The 8,514-nt window shown below is 39.6% G+C and overlaps 1 pseudogene; it reads left to right on the forward strand.

Annotated features, from left to right (window-relative positions):
• Positions 1-4,710: 4,710 nt before the first annotated feature.
• Positions 4,711-7,811, forward strand: LOC100617444 (heterogeneous nuclear ribonucleoprotein K-like; annotated as a pseudogene).
• The last annotated feature ends 703 nt before the right edge of the window (positions 7,812-8,514 follow it).

Consider the following 8,514-nt stretch of genomic DNA (forward strand, 5'->3'; position numbering starts at 1 on the left):
TAACCCTCTCTGTCCTTAGCCCCCATTGCCTAGACCTTACCTCTCTTCTGCCTTGGAACCAACATACAGTATTGATTCTAAGATGAAAGGTAAGTGTTTAAAAAAAATTAAAAGGCTTTGGGGGGGGGCAGAAAAGTGTACAAATGAATATTTCTATACTACTTAGTCTCAAAATTCTCTAGTCCAGGAATCCCCCCCCCAATTAGTTTTAATCTGAAAAAACATTTAATAATGCCAGATATACACCTAACAAGGTATATTTTGCACATTCTAGATTACTCAGCATGTGATAACATCCTGATTTGAGGTACCATTTTGTTTCCTAATGCCCATAATGCTCTTCTAGCCCACTTCAATTCTGTCTTAGGATCACGAATGTGTATTGGTTCCAAGGAAGAAGAGAGGAAAGGACTAGACAATGAGGATTAAGTGACTTGCTCAGCATCACAGTTAGAATGTATCTGAGGTCACATTTGAACCCAGGACCTCCCATTTCTAGGCCTGGAAATTAGGGAGCCACCATGTTTAGGGGAAGTGTAGCCTTGTGTTAGAACAACTAGGTGTTTAGAAGACTTGATACTTCCTAAGAAAAGTCTCTTGCATTCATTGTCTCTTCCGCTGTCCTTTAATGAGTAACCTCTTAGGATGTCCTGAGGAGGGACTAAGAGATAACATCAGAAGGGAGATGTATTGACTTGCATTGCTATCAGCCCTTTTTTTGGCTAACCAAGCTGTTGCCCAACTCTCCTGCCCAGTTGCTATTTTTGTTTTGCTTGGGCCTCTGCTCTGGCTCTTTTTTCTAGAAGCGTGATTCAGCTCCTCAAGCATACTCGAGCTCTCTAATGGCCATGCAGGCTTCTCACCCATCTGCAAGTTCTATGACATCTGTTCAGTGGCCTCTGTTTGGACTGGAGGGAGCCTATGGTTAGTTAGATTATAGTGAGTGGTCTCTTAATAAACTGATATTTATAAACTAAAAATATAGCCTCTAAGGAATTTCATTCATCATAATAAGGAATTCTGATGTGCCTACTAGAAAGCTTGTCATTCAGTTGTGCAATAATTTTTCTAAATTGAAACTGTGGAAAAAGCACTGGAAATGAGATCTTTTAAAAATGATCAACTGTTAATGTATGAGTATTATGATATTTCAGACATATATTATATGTAGATATATATTAACAAAATGTTAGTATTTGTTTTCATGCAGGTGTGATTACACTATCCCAGCATTCTGAGTTAAGCAAACAGTTTTGCCAACTCTCAAAAATAAATCAACAAGGGGCAGCTGGGTAGCTCAGTGGATTGAGATCCAGGCCTAGAGATGGGAGGTCCTGGGTTCAAATGTGGCCTCAGACACTTCCCAGCTGTGTGACCCTGGGCAAGTCACTTGACCCCCATTGCCTAGCCCTTACCACTCTTCTGCCTTGAAGCCAATACACAGTATTGACTCCAAGATGGAAGGTAAGGGTTTAAAATAAATAAATAAATCAACAAACACATTTTCTGACCAAAGAGAATACTGGAATAGTTTTGCCATTTTCTTCTCTAGCTCATTTTACAGGAGAGGAAACTGAGGCAAATAGGGTTAAATGATTGGTCCAGAGTTATATAGTTAGTAAGTGTCTGACATCTGATTTGAACTCAGGTCCTCCTGATTCCAAGCCAGACTTAATTGCAATTTATAAAATAATTATTTCTTCTGGCCCTCTGGTGAAATTTTGCCTGTAATAAAGGTGGTTTGAATCCTAGTAACTATTCAGGTATTCTTTATGCTTGACCATAATAATAAATGCTAGATTTCTATCTCTATAATTTCTGCCTGATAGTAAATATATATTTGGCTGCAGTTATCTATCATGTGTAATAATTAAAACTTTGAAGTTGATAGTAGTTTAATAACCTTATTAAATCAAAGTTGTAGTAGTAGTAGTAGTAAAGAGAGGGAAAGATAGGAGACAGCAAGAGAGATTCTTAACTTTCTAATATCGGCCACCATGATGGGCCTGTGGCTAAACTTGGACAAGGGTTCCTTCAGTTCTCCCTACTCCAGCCAGAAGTCCCTTACTTCCTGCTGGATCTCCCCTTATAAGAAGTTTTCTCCACCCACTAGCTCTCACACGTCACATCTCAAGAACCAACCATAGTTTCTTAATTTGCCTGGACTGCCCAGGGCGGGCAGTGCCTGTGGAATCAATTTCCCATCTTGTTGGTTCCTTGGTTCTTTAACTTCCTTTTCTGAGGATTTATCTATACTTGAATTTACTCAGTGGTCTTTGACCTCCAGGTCACTTAGAGATCATGTTAAAAAAAAAAGTAACATAATGGAGAGAGAAATTTGCTTTTGACACAGGAGAACTCAGAGTGGAAATTTTTCTCTCATAATAGTATTAACATAATCACCTACACTAAACAATCTCCTTATGAAAAAACCTCAATCATTCCCAGTCTTAGTGGGGTAATTTCCTGTTCATCTTTCCCAAGCCTTGGTGAAGTAATTTCCTGTAGATCTTCCATCAGTCTTCTAGCAATATCCCAAATTGATATTAATTTCCTCAAAGAGGGTAACACCCATTCTATTCCATTCCTCCTCTGTTTCTCAGTTACATAAAGCACTGGACCTGTAATCAGAAAGACCCAACTTTAAATCTGGCCCCAGATACTAGCTGTGAGACTGGACAAATCACTTAATCTGATTACTTCAGTTTCCTCATCTGTAAAATGGCTCCTATCTTCCAGGGTTGTGAGAATCACATGATTGGTAAGTGCTTAGCCCTGTGCCTGGTATAATATACATACTGTTTGAATGTTAGCTATTATTGTTGTTATTATTTTTTAAATTGGGCAATGACCCCTCCAAAATCCTGCAACCATGTAAGTCCAGCCCTTGCATCTACCTCCTTCAACCCTTACCAACAATTGTGGAAGAAATCAAGAAAGACAGTTTTGTTTCTTTTCTCTGACAGACACATGGACATTACCAGCCCACTATCTCTAAGAATCATAAATGTGGACCGAAGCATTAATAGCCTGATTGAGATTCCACTTATAGGAATCTAAGACTGCTCCAATAATCAGCCTTCCTCAAATGACCGAACAATACCCCTCTGGGCCGGTTAAGCAATAGAATGTTGCTTACTGGTTAGGTAAGCTAAACCCTGCCCAGATGTAGAGCTGCAAAACAAGATACCATTTATTTATTTTTTTAAGTACTTTCTTTTTCTTTTTAAAAATATTTTCCATGTTTACATATTTCATTTTCTCTCCCTCTCCTCTTCTCTCCCCCAGTCCTGGATGTAATAAGCACTTCCACAGGGTTCTACAAATGTTATCACTTGTACCTGTTTCCATATTATTCATTTTTGCAATAGAGTAATCTTTTAAAGTCAAACTCCCAAATCATATATCCATATAAACAAATGATAATTCATTTGTTTTTCTTCTGTGTTTCTAATCCCACAGTTCTTTCTCTTAGTATGAATAGCATTCTTTCTCATAAGTCCCTTGGGATTGTCTTGTAGTAAGTAGCAAAGTCTATTATATTGGATGGTTCCACAATGTTTCACTTTCTATGTACAATATTCTCTTGGTTCTGCTCATTTCACTCTGTATCAGTTCCTGGAGGTTCTTCCAGTTCATATAGAAATTCTCCAGTTCATCATTGCTTTTAGCACAATAGTATTTCATCACCATTATATACCACAATTTGTTCAGCCATTCCTCAATCGAGGGACACCCCCTCATTTTCCAATTTTTTGCCACCACAAAGTGTGGCTATGAATATTTTTGTACAAACATTTTCATTATTATCTCTTTAGGGAACAAACCTAGTAGTGGTATTGTTGATCAAAGGGCAAGCATTCTTTATAGCCTTTTGGACATAATTCCAAATTGCCTTCCAGAATGGTTGGATCAATTCAAAACTCCACCAGCAACGTACCAGTTTCCCAATTTTGCCACATTCCCTCCAACATTTATTATTTTCCTTTACTCTCATATTGGCCAATTTGCTAGGTGTGAGATGGTACTAGGTACCATTTCTTGAGAAGGAGAATGTTGCTACCATCATCAGTCTTCCTCAGAGTGCTAATAAATCTCTTTTCTTTTCAGTTTGGTTTGTTTTTATTTTTTAGTCATATCTGACTCTACATGATCCCATGAACAACATTCATGGAGTTTTCTTGGTAAAGATACTAGAGTGGTTTGCCATTTCCTTCTCCAGTGGATCCCCGTTTTATAAATGAATTGAGGCCAATAGAGGTTACATGACTTGCCCAAGGTCACACAGGTATTTGAGTGCCTGAGGCTGGATTTGAACTTAAATTTTCCTGATTCCAGGCCTGGTGCTCTATCCATTGCACCACCCAATTGTCCCATAGGCCTGGCCAGCTTGGTTAATTCCCTTTATTTGACCTCTGTACAGTCTGAGGACCCTCTGATGGGAAAAACACTCCCAGGAAAGAAATTCTGCCATAAACAAAACTTGTAAAACATATGTGAGTCCAAAGAAACACTGTATCCAACCACATTATTTTACTTACCAATGCTTTATTTAAAGTAATAACATTTCTCAACAGTGAGTTGACTAGATGAGGTTAATTTAGGTACTATGGCACACAGACTGACATTAGCAATTTATCAGTCAGTGTTCTAGAATCCCTCAATATTCCATCTTCCGTCAGCTAGATCATACTTGAGGCTTTGCAGAAAATGGCAAGTTCGGCCCATAGTGCTGGTAGGTAGGTAGCACTCTTTATATTTTCCAACCAAAGCTGTTCCACTATACATTTTGGGGTATTCACAAAACTCCTTCTGGGATTGAGGCAGATACAGAATGTTTTCTAGAGATTAAGACTTCTGTCTTTTCACTCAGCTGAGACAGGCAGGACAAGATGACCAGGCAAGACCCTCCTCAGTATTCAATGTTGAAAGGATAGTCTTTGTGATATTTAGAACTGCAAAAAGAGAGAAAGAAAAATCTTGTTAGAAATTGGATACACAAGCATTTGAACTGAATAACTTGTGTATTGTTTCTTCTTGATGGTAACTTTAGTTAGTCTTAATTCCACTTAGTGGAATGCACAGGAATACACTTTATCCAGAAACTTATTAATGTGGCTATAGTAGGAAGTGGGGAAAAGGGCAGGATCCGGACCAAGCTAGATTTCACTGAAATAGGGAACTCCCAGATGAGGAAATCCCCTCTACTGAGCATCTTCTCTGCAATTTAGTCTTAGAAAATTGCTGGGAATAGGGATGCCTTACCTATTTTTAGAACAGTTTAGAGGGGCAGCTACATAGCACAGGGGGTAGAGAGCATCAGGAGGACCTGTAAATCTTGAAATCTCTCAGACTTGTGAATGTTAAAAATTTCCCCATTGGGGAAATTCTTAATTGGAACAAATTCCCTACTGAGAAACATTCCCCATTTTGATGTGAGAACTCGCCAGGATCAGAAATGGGAGGACCTCGATTCCACCCATACTTAAGACTACTTTCGGGCAGAAAACTCCTTGCTAAACAAAGAAAGTACTTGGATCCATGCTTATGGTGGGGCAAGGAGTTCTTTGAGCCAGGCCTGTTTTTAGAATTGATACAATGAGATGCTAGGTACCTAAAAGGGTCGGGCAAGTTTTGTCTTAATGAGATTAGTTGACTCAGCTGTGTTTTCACTGGTTCAGATTTCCTGAGGAGATTGGTCGACTTAGCAGGAATTCAGATGGGCAGTCCTTTGGAAGGCATCTACAGTGATTGGTAGATGTAGGGACTTAGGGGAGATGACATGGGAGAAAAATCCCTATATAAGAAAAAGCAGAATCTCTTGAGGAATGTCCTTTTGGAGAAATCCTTTTGGAGAATCTCTGATGAGGATCGCTTGGGAAGAATCTCTTGAGAGAGGCTCTGGAGAAGGGAAGCTCTTGGAGGACAATCTCTAAGGAGGTCTCGCTGGATCTCTCTCTGGTGAAGTCAGCTGAGATGGAGCTGGCCTGGTGTCACTAGAATCCTTGTTTAGGCAGACCTTGTGGTGAGTGTTAAAAGACTGACTGACTGACTGATTCTCTCTCTTAAGACTCAGGTCTAGGCCATATTGGCTTGAGGCCCTTCATAATTATTCCTTTCCTACTCTTTCTCTCTTTCTCTAATTCCTCATTATATTATTAATTAAAAATCTCTATAAAACCCAGTTGACTTGGGTATTTGAATAATTGGGACTATTTCCCTGGCGACCACCTTATATTTGATTTAAAACCAAGACATGGTAGTGAAACATATTTTCTGTGGTCAAATTTACTCACCCTCTCTTATATCTATCATAATTTATATCTTCCACCATTTTAACTCACTACAGTTTATGGCTTCACTATTTTAAATCTCACAGACCTTGGTTTAAATCTGATCTCAGACACTTCTTAGCTGTGTGACCTAAGAAAGTCATTTAACTCCCATGGCCTAGCCCTTGTCCTTCTGTCTTAGAATTATTACTATGACAGAAGGGAAAGGCTTTTAAAAAGAAATAGAAATTCTGAAGATATGGAGGAGGAGCAGGCCTTGAAAAGATCTAGAAACATTGACCAGATGACTGAACCACTCATTTTGCATCAAAGAAAGAATGCTGGAACAGTGATTGGGAAAGGAGGCAAAAATATTAGAACATTTCATACAGACTACAATGCCAATGTCAGTCCCAGACAGCAGTGGCCCTGAGCGCATATTGAGTATCAGTGCGGATATGAACAAATCGTCCCTACCTTGGAAGTAGGCTTGCAGTTGACGTCATCCACTGCAACCAGCCAGCTCCTGCTGGAATCTGATTCTATGGAGTGCTTAAATTATCAACTCTGTAAAGGAAGCAACTTTGCGAGTTAAAACTGTTGATTCACCAGAGTATGGCAGGAGAAATTATTGGGGCAAAAGGGCTAAAATCAAAGAACTTTGAGAGAACATTCAGATAACTATCAAGCATTTCCAGGAAAGCCTGATGGAGTTGTGGAGTGCTTAAAGATCATATTGCATCTTATATCTGAGTCATCAAAGGACGTGCACAATCCTATGATCCCAATTTCTATGATGAAACCTATGACTATGGTGATTTCACAATGATGTTAGATGATCAACAAGGTCACCCTGTAGGATTTCCCATGCCGGGAAGAGGAGGCTTTGATAGAATGGCCCCAGGTTGTGGTGGGCATCCTATGCTCCCATCTAGAAGAGATTACGATGACAAGAGCCTTTGTAGAGGATTAGCACCACCTCTTTCTGGACATGGCATCAGGGATGGTAGCAGAAGTCAACATCTTCCTCTTCCTCCACCACCACCACCACCACCACCACCACCACCACGAGGAAGAGATCTTATGGCTTAGGACAGAAGAGGAAGACCTGGTGACATTTATGATGGCATGGCTGGTTTTAGTGCTAACGAGACTTGGAACTCTGCAATAGATACATGGAGTTCTTCTGAATGGCAGATGGCTTACGAACCACAAGTTGAGTACCATGAGTTTATAGGTGGTTCTGGATATGATTATTCCTATGTAGGGGGCTGTGGCTCATATGGTGATGTTGGTGAACTGATTATACAACACAAGTAACTATTCCCAGAGATTGGGCTGGGTCTATTATTGACAAAGGTAGTTAGCAAATCAAATAAATATGTCATGAATCTGGAACATCAATCAAAATTGATGAGCTTTGGAAGGATCTGAGGATTTAATTATTACCATTACAGGAACACAGAACCAGATACAGAATGCACAGTATTTACTGCAAAACAGTATGAAGCAGTATGCAGATGTTGGAGAATTCTAATGCAAGATGTTTCTCCCCCCCCCCCCTTTTTTAGCATGAAGCAGTATTCTGGAAAGTATTTCTAAGACTAAGGAAGAACTGAAGGAGTCTTGCATCTTTTTAAAAATCTGTTTCTATTCAACCATTCTGGAGGGCAATTTGGAACTATGTCCAAAGGGTGCTAAAAGACTGTCTGCTCTTTGATCCAGTCATAGCACTGCTGGGTTTGTACCCCAAAGAGATAATAAGGAAAAAGACTTGTACAAGAATATTCATAGCTGCACTCTTTGTGGTGGCCAAAAATTGGAACATGAGGGGATGCCCATCACTTGGGGAATGGCTGAACAAATTGTAGTATATGTTGGTGATGGAATACTATTGTGCTCAAAGGAATAATAAAGTGGAGGAATTCCACATGAACTGGAACAACCTCCAGGAATTGATGCAGAGTGAGAGGAGCAGAACCAGGAAAACTTTGTACACAGAGACTGATACATTGTGGTACAATCAAATGTAATGGACTTCTCCAATAGTGGCAATGCAGTGATCCTGAACAACTTGGAGGGATCTACAAGAAAAACCACTATCTACATTCAGAGGAAAAACTGTGGGAGTAGAAAAACAACTGCTTGAATACATGGGTGGAGGGGATATGGTTGGGCATGTAGACTCTAAATGAACATCCTAGTGCAAACAACATCATTGAAATAGGTTCTGAGGCGAACA

The sequence above is a fragment of the Monodelphis domestica genome, chromosome 5 (assembly GCF_027887165.1).
Source record: "Monodelphis domestica isolate mMonDom1 chromosome 5, mMonDom1.pri, whole genome shotgun sequence".
In the NCBI taxonomy this organism is placed as follows: Eukaryota; Metazoa; Chordata; class Mammalia; order Didelphimorphia; family Didelphidae; genus Monodelphis; species Monodelphis domestica.